General features: G+C 42.9%; 1 pseudogene; it reads left to right on the top strand.

Annotated features, from left to right (window-relative positions):
- Nucleotides 1-2,372: 2,372 nt before the first annotated feature.
- LOC119280374 lies at nucleotides 2,373-2,859 on the top strand (annotated as a pseudogene).
- The last annotated feature ends 10,425 nt before the right edge of the window (nucleotides 2,860-13,284 follow it).

Here is a 13,284-nt window from a genome sequence, read left to right as displayed (position 1 = left end):
CGTGGCTAAGTGGAAACCGACGAGGTAGCTCAAGCAAGGCGGTAGCCGTTTGTGCCGTTGTCGAAGTAGCCGAGAGCGTAGGATGGTGTAGCCGTGGTCGAGGTACCCGTGCGAAGAATGTCGTGGTCGATGTCGAGTCGGTATAGCCGTGTCGAGGTAATCGTTGTGGAGCCGCGGGCGCAAGGAGGCGCCGAGTTAGTCATAGGCGCAGTGGTGTTGAAGTAATGGTGCACCGGGAAGAAGACATTGTTGACGACGCGTCGCCCCGGGTTTGGTACGCCCAGGAACACGTCATGGACGAAGGCACGTATCAGTGTTACCAGCACCAAGCATGCATATACGGACGAAGACAAAGTTGATGAAGCGCCGCTCCAGGCTTGCCAGGCCCTGGGACACATCGTGGATGAAGGCACGCATTGATGTTGCCAGCACCGGACATGTGTAGACGAGAGACCAGCACGAGATGGACGCCATGTCGAGGAGTCAGAGGGCCAACAGAGAAGAAGACTCGATGACAGTTGTGGCACCAATCGGCATGGGGGCTGATGTCACCAACGATGTTCGGAGTAGACGAAGTGGTTGGGCAAGATGATGGCGATGCTGGCGATGGGCTAGTGCTGGACGAAAACAAAGGGTGTGGACTGGCGGCGGCGGCAGCCGAAGAAGAGCGGCTGGAATCGCTGATTTGTTGCTTGAGCCTCGTGTGCATTTTTATAAAAGTACATGATCTACTTAAAGTACCAGACAAGTCGTAATACTTGCTAGTCTATCCTATGTTTTCAATACAATCATCGTACTCAACACTTACATATGCGCACAAGAATCTGCATGCTGCATGCATATATTCCGCTTGATTTATTACTGCTCCAGTACTAGCTGCCTCTATTGATATTTGTACTTACGAGACTAATAGTAAGAAATTAACCGAGAAAGAGCCAAGGACGTGTCAGATGCATTATCGCTGTTGTGGGCTCTAGGCCTGTGTACGTACGTAGTACGTCGACAAGCTTGTCTCTCCAAACTTTGTGAACTAGACGTTTAATCCGGCCCAACTGCAGCAGCCCATCCGTTTGTTTGGGTCATACGGCTCTTGCATGATTTAGGCATCCACGTTTCATATACTAGATGATGCCCCGCACGTTGCTGCGGGAACCGTGTTAAAATCAATGCATAAATTAGTGCTTAAAACAATTGAAAACAAATGTAAGGGTTTTACATATTTAAAATGATAAAACATAAAAGAAGTGTGTGTGACAAAATGATGTATAAAAGAGAAAAAAATCCTCACAAAAAGAAGATATGATTGATGAAGTGGCGTTGTTTGAGTTGATATGAAAAAAATGCATGCATGCGTTGGGAAAAAAAGACATGCATGACCAATGAGGTGGCATAATTTACATTATTGCAAAAAGTAACTTATGAGCACATGCATGACTCCTTGATGCCACACAATTTTGATCGAAAGGCTGTAAATAATTGAGGTGATGTGAAAGCACGCATGTGTAGAGAAATCTAATAGTGGGGGCTAGCTATTTAGATATAGGCCGAAGATATAGCCCCCCAAAGCAAAGCGATAGTGTCATTCCTTCCTCCCCTAACAGTTGTAGCTTTAGACGGAAGCTTGTACATAGTCGTCGACCAGTTAGAGTATGCATTTTCCGATAGTAATTAGTTATTACTTCTATCAAAATCATTATTCATCGATTATTAGCTGTCTACTATAAACCAACTGCTATGAAATATTGGCGTGAAACAAATAAGCGATGTGTTCCCCTATACGAGCAGTGTGAAAGACTCAACCTGGCAAGGGAGGAAGCAGTCGCCGTGGTTTACAGTTACAACACGTAAAATTGTCCATGCATCCATCTTGGGCCAGCACCCTGGCCGCCGGCATCCTAAGTCAAAATGCAGTTAGATGTTCGGTCATTTTTTAGTCAAATTAATTGAGTTTGTGTATTTCTAGTAGTTTTTTAAGAGGCATCATGCATCACGCTGGTTGAGGAAAATCGCACATTTACTCAGGTGGTTGCACTGGACCAACAAGTGTCCCATCAGACGCGTGCTAGCATCACTAGCAGGAGTATTAATTCAACTACCAGCAACGCCATTCCGTCCGCCGGATCGCTCCCAATACTCGACACGACGTTGACACAGGTCGCTGGAGTGTCATGCATCAAGTTCAGACCTTTGCGTTCTCACCCTCTTTGCTCCAGAGGTAAGCATTCCAGTGAACAGTAGTACAATTTCTCATATAGTTCGCGTCAATGCCTATAAATCCGCCCCTCCCAACCTTCATCAATCAACAAGCCCCCAAGACCAATAAGCCCCCCTGCATCTCCCCAGCGCCAGAGTTGAGGCAGAGTTTGCTTCGAGAGATTATATTTAACCCATCGAGATGGCGTCGCAGGTGATCGAGGTGAACAGGGAGGGCGCGGAGGTGTACCATGGTGCGGCGTTGTGCGCAGAGAAGGCGACGGAGCTGCTGGCCGAGACCAACATGCCGCTGGGCCTGCTGCCGCTGGCGGACATCGAGGAGGTCGGCTACAACCGCTCCACGGGCTTCGTGGGGCTGCGCCAGAAGAAGGCGCTCACGCACACCTTCAAGCAGATCGGGAGGCTGGCTCGTACGCCACCGAGGTGACGGCCTTCGTCGAGGACCGCAGGATGAAGTGGATCACGGCGGTCAAGAGCAAGGAGCTGCTCATCTGGGTCACCGTCTGCGACATGTACATCGACAAGAACGACCGCTCAAAGATCAGTTTCAAGACGCCCACCGGAATGGGAAGGTCCTTCCCCGTCTCCGCCTATGGAAAGGAGCAGGACGACTTCAAGCCCAAGCAGGCCGCCGTGGCCAAATAAGCGACCACGGCCGGCATATACTAATGCTGAATATCACATGTACTTATTTGCTAATATGATCTGTTTTAATAAAATGCGATTATATCCCGAGTTGTTATACTCTGCTCTGGTGTTTTGCCAAGGGCTGGATCCACGATTTTAAATCGCCGGCGAAATGGCTTCTATTGTAGCGTTATCACCAATGCGAATCGGCAATAGTCATTCATGCCTAAACTACTGACGCAAATTTATCTGCCACGATTTCTTTTCTAAACAATTTTAGTGAGTGCTTAGTGGTTCTTCTAGATCATTCTGGTGTTGGCGCAGGTACCAACCTTGAAGACGCACTCGCTGAGTACTTTCCGACGATGCACGTGAACTTTCAAGTCACGCACATTCACGGAATTTTGCGAAGCACAAGGGATCAAAGCGGATGCAATGAAAGTTGTGTGTGCTCGTCCATGAAGAAGTAGTCTTTGTGTTTATCGACTGGAGAAGAGGTCTGTGAGTGGCCGGAAGAACAACAAATTAAGCAAAAGGGTTAGGCTCTTGTGGTCAGAAGGGAAGACGGACCAGGAGACAAGCCATACCGGAGGTGGTGATGGGCAAGGCCCATTACGTGGTGGCCTGCATGGGGTTTTGCCTAGTGGCTTGCGTGCGGACAAGAGCTCAGCTACAGCTGCCGTGCTGCGGGACAGACAAACAGGGACGTAGACGTCGCATGTAGAGGAAATGACATCACCGAAACCGAACATCTACGACCGGTCACTACAAGAAATCTGTTAATCAATGGTGGATTCAAACCGTCACATATGTGTGCAAAAACCGTCGTGGTTGGTCGTCCGTGACATATTAGGGGATTAGGAATTTGTCATGTATATCATGTCATAATTTGACCATGGTGCACTCCACGACGGATTATTAGAACCGTCATGCATCCATGACGATACTTTACCGTCACAATTTACTGTGAGATAACGGTCTTAATCGTGTGTTCCACATCATCACCTGACATGGCGACCCGTGTAGTAGTTGGCCCAATTAGAATTTTGGCCCACTAAATTTCAACTCTGTCCAAGACCATCAGCCCATCATAAGAATTTTAGCCTTTAAATTTCAGGTCAGTTCAAGGCCACCTAATTTCAATTGTGAAATTAGCCCAGCACTTTATTTCTCTTGGTACTTTGAGTCCATAAGAATTTTTCTGATTATACATGCTCCTTATACATAAAAAAAGGAAATTGTATAAACATATTGGATAAATAATAAAATACTGAAAGGAAAAATAGACATCAAAAAATAGGAATTGCAGAGTTTTTTCACATGTGGCCTACTACTCTGCCTCAAGCTATACTATTCTGCAGCAACCACATCAAGCGCCGCCCAGCACTCACGGGACATCAATCGGAGTTCATCGCCATGGCTTTTTTGGTCACAGATCTGGAAACTTCTTTAAAATTATTTAAAATAGAGAGCAGAAGGAGCACCCACCGTTGGATCGGCTAAGGATGGACGGTGGAGAGGCATGATCCGTGGGAGGTCTAGTTCGGCCAATCAGAACGTAGCAGGCTAGAAAAAGCTCCAGCGTGTGTCTTGAGTAAAATTAGCAGCTTCATACCGTGCTTTTTTGCGAGATTAATACAGTGGTTTAGTGGCATAAGCAACACAAAGAGGTAGGGGGTAAGAAAATCCACATGCTACTATTTTTCATGGTTATCATTTTTTCATTTTGATTATTTTCTTGGTTTTATTTCGCAATTTTTACTTTGTTCTGGACATGGATAAATGAATGGGAATATATTTTTCTTCTAGTTTATTTGGAGGAAAATATATGAACATATTTCACAACATGAATTTTCTTGCTTTTCAGAGTTCTTTTGCATTATTAAAAATTAAAAATAAAAAATTCCATATTAGTGGTTGCTTGGTTGAGTCACCCTCGTGTTTACAATCCATTTCGTTTTCTTGTATAAGGACTAAATGGACTCAAGAGCACAAAACATATTTTTGAACCAAATTTTGCCAACCTTTCAACCACTTGCAAATCTATCGAATGAAGTATCGGTGGCTTTGCCTTCAAACCAGACCCGTTCTCTCTCAAGACCATGTTTGTTCTAGGGAGATGATTCGATTTCTAAGCAATGTACACCATAATTTTTGTGAAACTTTCTAAAAAAATGTCCACACCATACAGGGATCATATGATGACACCATGCAAATTTTCATTATTTACAGAGTTCATTTTCATTTTTCAGAGTTAAAAAACCAAAAAACTCCATGTTCGGGATTGAGCCTTGGCGCCCTTATGTTTGGAATTCCTTTCCTTTTCTTTCATAAGGCCTAAACATAGACTCAAGAAGACAAATATGATTTTTTAATCAAATTTTGTCAACCATTTAACCACCTGCAGTTTAAATTTGTTATATGCATTAAAGGTCTAGAAATGCACCTAATGGCTTAAATATAGCAAAAGGACTCAAAAAGATGCAAAATTCTGACATGCATCACGTAATCATGTATCTTGCGTGTTAAAACAATTCCAATGCCAACAGATGAATCATGGCTCGCTGCGCCTTCAAACTAGACCCATTATCTCTCAAAACCACGTGTCTTCCTCAGAGATGGTTCAGTTTCTAAGCCATGTACATCATAGCTTTTGCAAAACTTCCTTAAATTTCCGCCATGCCCTATAGGGATCATATGAGGACACCATGCAAATTTTCATGCTTTTTAGAGTTTGTTTACATTGCTCAAAATTAAAAAACCAAAAAACTCCATGTTTGGGGTCGAGGATCGGCGGCCCCATGTCCTAATTATTCGAATACATGTAAGTCCTAATTATACCGATTCTTCATATATAAAGTTCACAATGAATGAACATTAATTCTTTCAGACAAATCAACTCATTTTTTTGAAATTCAAATAAATGTAAATTTAAAATCTAGATAAAAGAAAATGTAGTGCAAAATATGGTAGAAAGAACCGTATATGAATGACATGACAAGTTACATTACAAGAAACATGTATTTTACAAGTTTGTGCACCAAACTGTCTGTTGCGTGCATATTCTGTGACTTCGGGTATATTTACCTCATCCATTAAATATCTAGAAATGCATTTAGTGGCTTAAATATAGCAAACGGACTCAGAAAGATGCCGAATATTGAGATGGATCATGCTATGATATATCTTGAGTGTATAATTATTTTGAATGCCAACATATGATGCATCGGTCCCTTCCGCGTTTAAAATAGACCAATTCTCTCTCGAAACCATCTGTCTTTTTCGGAGATGGTTTGATTTCTCATAATTTTTGCGAAACATTCTCAATTTTCTATCACGCCCTCCAAGGGGCATATAATGACACCATGCCAATTTTCATGTTTTTTGGATTTCGTTTCCATTTTTTGGAATTAAAAACAATAAAACTACATGTTGGACATATTTTCAAAAACAAAAACAATTTTGAACATTTTAAAAACAATTTTGACCATTAAAAAAATTAACATTTTAAAAAAATGTTATCATTTAAAAAAAGGTAACTGTTTTAAAATGTAAGCTGGAAATTTTTGTTAATTGTAGGAAACACTTTTTCACACAAATATGATTGTTCAAAGCTACAGGTGGTTCGACCCCGGCCTTAAACGTGTGGCTTTATATACTTTACTAATGAAAAAAAAAGTCCCATTCATATCACGACAAAATAGTTGCCGAGTGGGAATGAGCTAACCGCTTAAAATTCATGTCTCAGGTTCTAGTTCCATTCATTTGCGGTTTTGTTTTTAAATTAAAACATGCGGCGTACACCTATAGAATTTTTACATGTACTACAATACAGATATTTTGTTCTAGAAGAGTTTCAATAATTTTAGAGATGATTTAATATTTTCTATAGTTTAAATGAATATATGTGTGCTTATTGTTGTTAATGCCAATTTGATGTATATGTAAGTCAAATATAGTTTAAAACATTTCCTTTTCTTAAGGAATTATGTTTGATCTTAGCTCATATGAAATAGATAAAAATGTCAAAATATACTTAGGGATAACTGAAACTTCTATTTGCAACCTATTGGAAAAATGATAATAATATCAAACTATCGTAGAAAATTTGTATATTTGGGCATGGAATAATATTATTAATTCATAAAATTGGCATGGATTTTTTAGAAGATTTCACAAATGTTTTCTATACATTGACGCTATGTAGTAAACTACATAACTACTGTTGTCTTTTCACAAGAAAAAACAATTGTTGCCTACATGTGAAAATAACTAAAAAACTAAAAAGCTTGGCTCGTATTTTTGTTTAAGGGAAAACCTGGCTCGTTGGAACGTAGAGGTTAGTGCTACGCTGCTCAAATCCGCGTTCAACCTCTTCTTTTTAACTAAAATACTTTGCTCGGTTTATATTAGAACTTAGAAAGGCACAAATCAGTAACATAGACATTGCCCTCTTGCCGTTTAAACATGTGGTCCCTTGTTCAATCCCCTCTTGCCGTTTTCACTTTTTAAATTAAGAAAACCATACATGTTTTTATTCTTCTTTATTATATCTTTATAAAATGAAAAATGTACTTACAGCGGCCCAACAGTCGGGACAAAGCAGCAGCACTCCGTTTTTTTGTTCACTAAAAAAAAGAAGCAGCGTCAACACGACGCAACAACAGGAGCAGTCCGTTTTTTAACCGGACAATGCACGTAATGTAAGATTTTCCCCTGGCGGCTCCCGTCTAGGGTTTGAGATACCTCCGGTGACGACACCGTGAGGACGAACCGGACTCTACTGCCAATCCTAATCATCCCCGGCTAGGTTCTCGGGCTGATTAAGGGGATAGCCTCGCTATCTACCCGGCCTTGGTTCCTGTCGTGGGTCGCTATGGTTTTGGTGGTTCGAAGACGCATCTCGCTAGGGTTTGGCAATGGCGGAATCGTGCTCGCAATCGTCTGCAGGAAGTGCGACCCCGGGAGGTAAGCCAATCGGGTTTGAGGAGATGATCGGGAAACTCAAGTTACAGGAGCGGGAGGAGGATGATCCGATTTTCGAAGAGGAGTTCCCAGATGAGATCGAGGAAGCGGAGTTGATGGCGCTGGCGACGGTGCACACGAACAAGCCCTTCAGTAGGGCGAAAATTTCTTCTCTCTGATTGTGAATTGTCTAGGGGATTGGAAGAGGGTCACAGAGGATGGCCCATGTTTGTTTCGTGATCATGGTGTGCTTATCGAGGAGTATGATGGCTACACCAGGTATGATGAGGTGGTCTTGGATAAACTGGCAGTTTGGATTCAGATTATAGATCTCCCACAACTTTTCAGAAAGGATCATGTGGTTAGATCGCTGCCAAGAAAGTGGGGGTTGTGGAGAAGGTAATATTAAACCCCAGGTGGGGTGAGGGAAGGATTGTGACGATCAGAGTCAAGCTTGACATTCACGAGCCACTAATGAGATATGTCTCTATTACAAAGGATGGGAAGAAGGTGTACTACTCAGTGGTATACGAGAAGATGCCGGTGTTCTGCTATGTGTGTGGCCATATGGGTCATACATACCTCGAGCACGGTAATGGAAAGCATGACCTACGGTCCATGGAGTGGGGAGAATTCATGTTAGCACCGCGCCCGGGAGAGAGGAGGCAGCCAGGTCAAAGCTCGAAGGGGAGGCAGAGGGATAGGGCTACCCCTGGTTGTCCAAGGAGAAATCATGGCTCGGACGATGATGATCTGGAAGATACGGGCGCTAGCCCTAAAAACCCCTTTGGCGGGTCGACTGGGGACAAACTCTCTGGCCGGAAGAGGGTTACTTTTGATGAGGTGAATGCAGACCCAGCAGCCCATGCAAATATACTGCCTGGTCAGGCACAAGAGTCCCCATTCGCTATGTCAACCGCGGTGGTGGTTCACACACATGGCAAGCTGACAACAGAGAAGGAAGATGAGGATGGTGACACTTTATCGTAGGATTCGAAGAGACCAAAGAAGGACAATGCGGTTGTGATGGATGCCATCCACAATTTATCGCTGAGCTCCGAGAAGGGGCTCGACCGTTCGCAATGAAAATCCATGTGTGGAACTATTGTGGGATGCGTAAACCTGCGGCAGTTCGAGCACTCTTGGGGATCCCGGAGCGAATAAAACCAGATATGTTGTTCCTGTCTGAAACACACCTGGACATGGCTAAGGTAGGAAAATTTAGAAGGGGGTTAGGTTTTGAGGAGATGGAAGTTTCAGAAAGTGACGACAGAAGTGGAGGACTGATCATGCTTTGGCAAACCATCCTGGGAGTCTCATCTAGGGCTGTTCGTACAAACTATATAGATATACGCATTAAGGAGACGACAGCAGCGGGATGGCGCTTCACAGGCTTCTACAGCGAGCCAAGTAGTGACCGAAAGCATCTTTCGTGGGAATATTTGCGAGGCTTGCATGCAGTGACTAATCTGCCATGGTTAGTGGCAGGGGATTTTAATGAAATTCTGCAAGCTCATGAGAAGGAAGGGGGGTGGCACGCCCTCAACGATGTATGCAGGCGTTTAGAAGTGGCCCGAGCGACTGTGGGCTCGATGACCTTGGTTATTCGGGCGATATTTTCAGCTGGTGTAGAGGTCGAATTCGAGAGCGACTTGACAGAGCAGTTTCAAGTAGCTCTTGGGCTGATCTGTTCCCAACATATGATGTTGTGAATGAACCGTTCAATAAGTCAGATCACCGGCCGATCCTAATTGATACTGACTTTCAGCTAGGCTTACAGAAAAAATAAATCACATAGTGTTTACATCGTAATAATAAATAGTTTAAAACCAAATAAAAATCTCATAGCTTACAAAAAGATAAATTTTAATTGTCACAAGTACATTGATAGAAAAGGAGCTGGTATATCTATTGGTTGACAATATGAGTCCACATATGCTCAATATAATTATTTTGAAGTTGAAAGTGAGTTGCTTAATCACGCATTTCAGTATGAAACTAGGTGAACTTTGCAAACGTTAGGTGAACTTTGGAAACATTAATGGGCGTGCACAACTCAACTCAACATTTTCACCATGAAAATCAAAATCTTGATCAAAGATGTTTTCATCACACTCATCCTCTGCAAGTACTGAAAATAGAGGTAATAGATAGTATAGTAGCAAGAAAATTCGTAACAAGTAACAAGTAGCACTAGTAATAAAGTTGCAGTAAGGTGACCAAATCCTTTTTGTAATTGAGGACAAACCGGAGAGTTATCTAATAATAAGCAAATCGTTCCCAAAGACACATGGGAATTACCTTCTAGTCACTTTCATGATGTTTAGTATATTCGCGTTCGCTACTTTGACAATTTCATATGTGGGTGGACCGGTGAGGGTGTCATGGACTAAGGGGTCCTCGGGCAGTCGTCCTATCTGTCATGGGCCGCTCTTGATTCATTAAAGGAAGGCCGGACTACAGGCGACCCTGTGATGGAAGGAAACCTCCGAAGACTTGGCGTATCCTCCACGTTTCGTAGCGAAACCAGCATGTTTATCCCCTAATGGAGACCAACCATGTGTATCCCTAGGTACCCTTGGTGTCTATATAAACCACAGGGTTTATCCCGTAGGTGGGAGAACAATTATCGCTATACCCACCTAGGGTTTAGTTCATCTGATCTCGTGATAGATCAACTCTGTAATTGGAATACAAACACATCAATACAATCAACAGGACGTAGTGTTTTACCTCCTCGAGAGGTCCCTAACCTGGGTAAACGCTGTCTCTATGTTCCCTGTTACTGAGGTGCGACTGAGGCATGGCGCAAGTAACCTATGCCGCAGGAAGGCTACGGAGGTGCGTTGCCCCCGGAGACGTCTTGGCGCCATCTCCGATGAGCCCCCTTCTGATGAAGCCTATGCCGTTCTATATCTGGTGTTGGGTCTCCCTTCAATCAGATCGGTGGGAGGCTACTGCTGCCGCTGTCAGTGGTGCAGCGGATTTGCGGATGGCCTACCTAGGCACCATGCATGGTCCAACCTCCCCTCCGATGCATGCCTCCGTAGCTATCACGCCCACTACGGCAAGCATGACGTGTACACGTCTTGGTTGCTGCGGCCGTCCGGCATTCGTCCCTTCCCAGGCTCCGAGCTGTCGGCGTGGCGCATTGGCATAAGAGAGATAATGTTGATGTCTGCTGAAACTGGGCCATTGAATTTCATCAATTAACTTGGGAATAAGGCAGTACGGGCATCAAGAATGGACTGTAAAAGTAACGGAGGCAGTACGAGTGTGTTCATTTTTATTTATGGAAATGAAATATGTGTAACGCCTGGCAGATTTTACTCCAAAGAAGAAAGGAGAAGTTCACCAAAGTTGATCTGTATTCAGAACTAAAAGTACTAATAACATTACCTGCAAGTGCAAGCAAGGAGAACCACGGGTGCTTTGGCAAAAGGAAAGCAACATGATGCCAAAAGCTTGTAGAATTACCATTGCATCACCCATCTTCTGAAACATACATGTTCTCTGTATCTTGCACTCCATTCTGTTCCTGGGAATTTCTTTTTTTTTAAAGCAAGAAGATCGCTTGATCAGATATCTTTGCCTATAAATATTCTTTTGTCTGCAAGTGTTCTGCGCTCCTCGACTTGATTCCCCTGGGCCCTGGCGCTTCTAGAGTTACTGCAGTTGCATCTTCCGATATGAGCTTCATGTTGCGCGATGCCAAAAGCTCCTCCATTACACCCATCTTCCAAAGAATTTCAATGTTCTCTACTTATGTTCCAAATCTTTTTCACAGGATATGGCCAAGTGATTTCTGTCTCCATTTTTAGCAAGACGATTGACAGATATATCTTCATATCTGGAACTGGATTTTGCTGAAATAAATTTCCTTTCGCTGCGAGTTTTGTAAAATATGTTTTTTGAAAAATCTTAGGTGTGAAAATCATGGTAGACACATCTAAACTGTCGGCTACAGGTTTGTTCACTCCCTACTTTTGGGGTTTCCCCACCTTAAAATATTAGTTTGCCTCAAAGTATATTTGCATGTTAGTGTGTGAAAACCTTAGGTGAAATTTTATATATAATGAGCAAAAAAATCTATGATATCAAACATTCCACTGGTACAACCCATACTAAAATTGATTTGTTCTCTCAATATGGAGGGTTAATCTTCTCCTCTATATAGGCTTGAAGGATAAAATCATGGCAAGTCTGGTTGGTGGAGGAGGAAAATAAGAATGATTTAATAGTAAGAAAAGGAAGATAATGCTGCTTGAGATGTGCATGGGGATTCTGAATATATATGTTTTATACTTTCTCCTCACTTTTTTTTCTTTTTTCTTTTTTTGAAAAAGAGGTATACCCCCGGCCTCTGCATCTCTTGATGCACACAGCCATTTATTAAAAAGTATCTCAAAGGTTTCAAAGGTTCCAAACGGAGGTCTCAAAAATAAACAAAGGTGGTACTAAGCGAAGAAAAGCCACAAGCGGCCAAAAATAAAAATCACAACCGGCCAGCAAGACTATAGGAGACTAAACGTCTATCCTATTATTGGACCGCCATCCAAACCGGTTGTAAGTATCCCGTGCAACCATCTCCCATCGGCTGCACCCAATATCCATATGCTCCCTGTGGTCCGCACGACTGGGTAATGACCACGTACGGATCCAAGTAGATGCTCTGAAGATGACCTGCAAAAAGTTGGTAATGGTTTGTCTGTTAAATGTAACGTCATTGCGAGAATTCCATAGAGACCAAAGTAATGCACATGCTCCCACTCGGATATGTGCCGCGGACTTTGGCTCCACTCCAGTCAACCAGTTATCAAACAAATACGATATCGTGTGAGGTGGAGTTATGTTGAATGTAACATGGATAGTTCTCCAAAGCAGTTTAGCAAGTGGACAATTGATAAATAGATGTTCTATTGTTTCATCCTGATCACAAAAGTAACATCTTTTACTTCCTTCCCACTTACGCTTAACTAAGTTGTCTTTAGTAAGAATGACACCCTTATGCACAAACCACATAAAAACTTTTATCTTCAAGGGCACCTTAACTTTCCAAATGTGAGCCGTCCTTGGGATAGTCCCGGTATTAATCAAATCCATGTACATGGATTTAACCGAGAAGACTCCTGAGCTGGAAAGCTTCCATTGCAAAGTGTCTGGTACATCCGAAAGGTTAACCTCCATTAACCTACGCACAAGATGTATCCACCTAGTCCAACGGTCGCCAATAACAGACCGTCTAAACTGTATGTTAAGCGAGATAGTACCCAACACTGTAGCAACGGAAACCTCTTTCCGCTGCGCAATGTTGTAAAGGGAAGGATACTGTAAGGCCAACGGCGAATCTCCTAACCAAGTATCCTCCCAAAATCGAGTATCCCGTCCATTCCCAATGATAAATTTGATCCTGTTAAAGAACGCCACTTTCGTCCTCATAATCCCTTTCCAGAATGGTGAGTCAGTCGCTTTTACCGT

This window comes from Triticum dicoccoides, chromosome 3B, assembly GCF_002162155.2.
Source record: "Triticum dicoccoides isolate Atlit2015 ecotype Zavitan chromosome 3B, WEW_v2.0, whole genome shotgun sequence".
Taxonomy (NCBI): Eukaryota; Viridiplantae; Streptophyta; class Magnoliopsida; order Poales; family Poaceae; genus Triticum; species Triticum dicoccoides.
The sequence above is the reverse complement of the archived record's forward strand: the minus strand, read 5'-3'. Positions and strand labels throughout refer to the sequence as shown.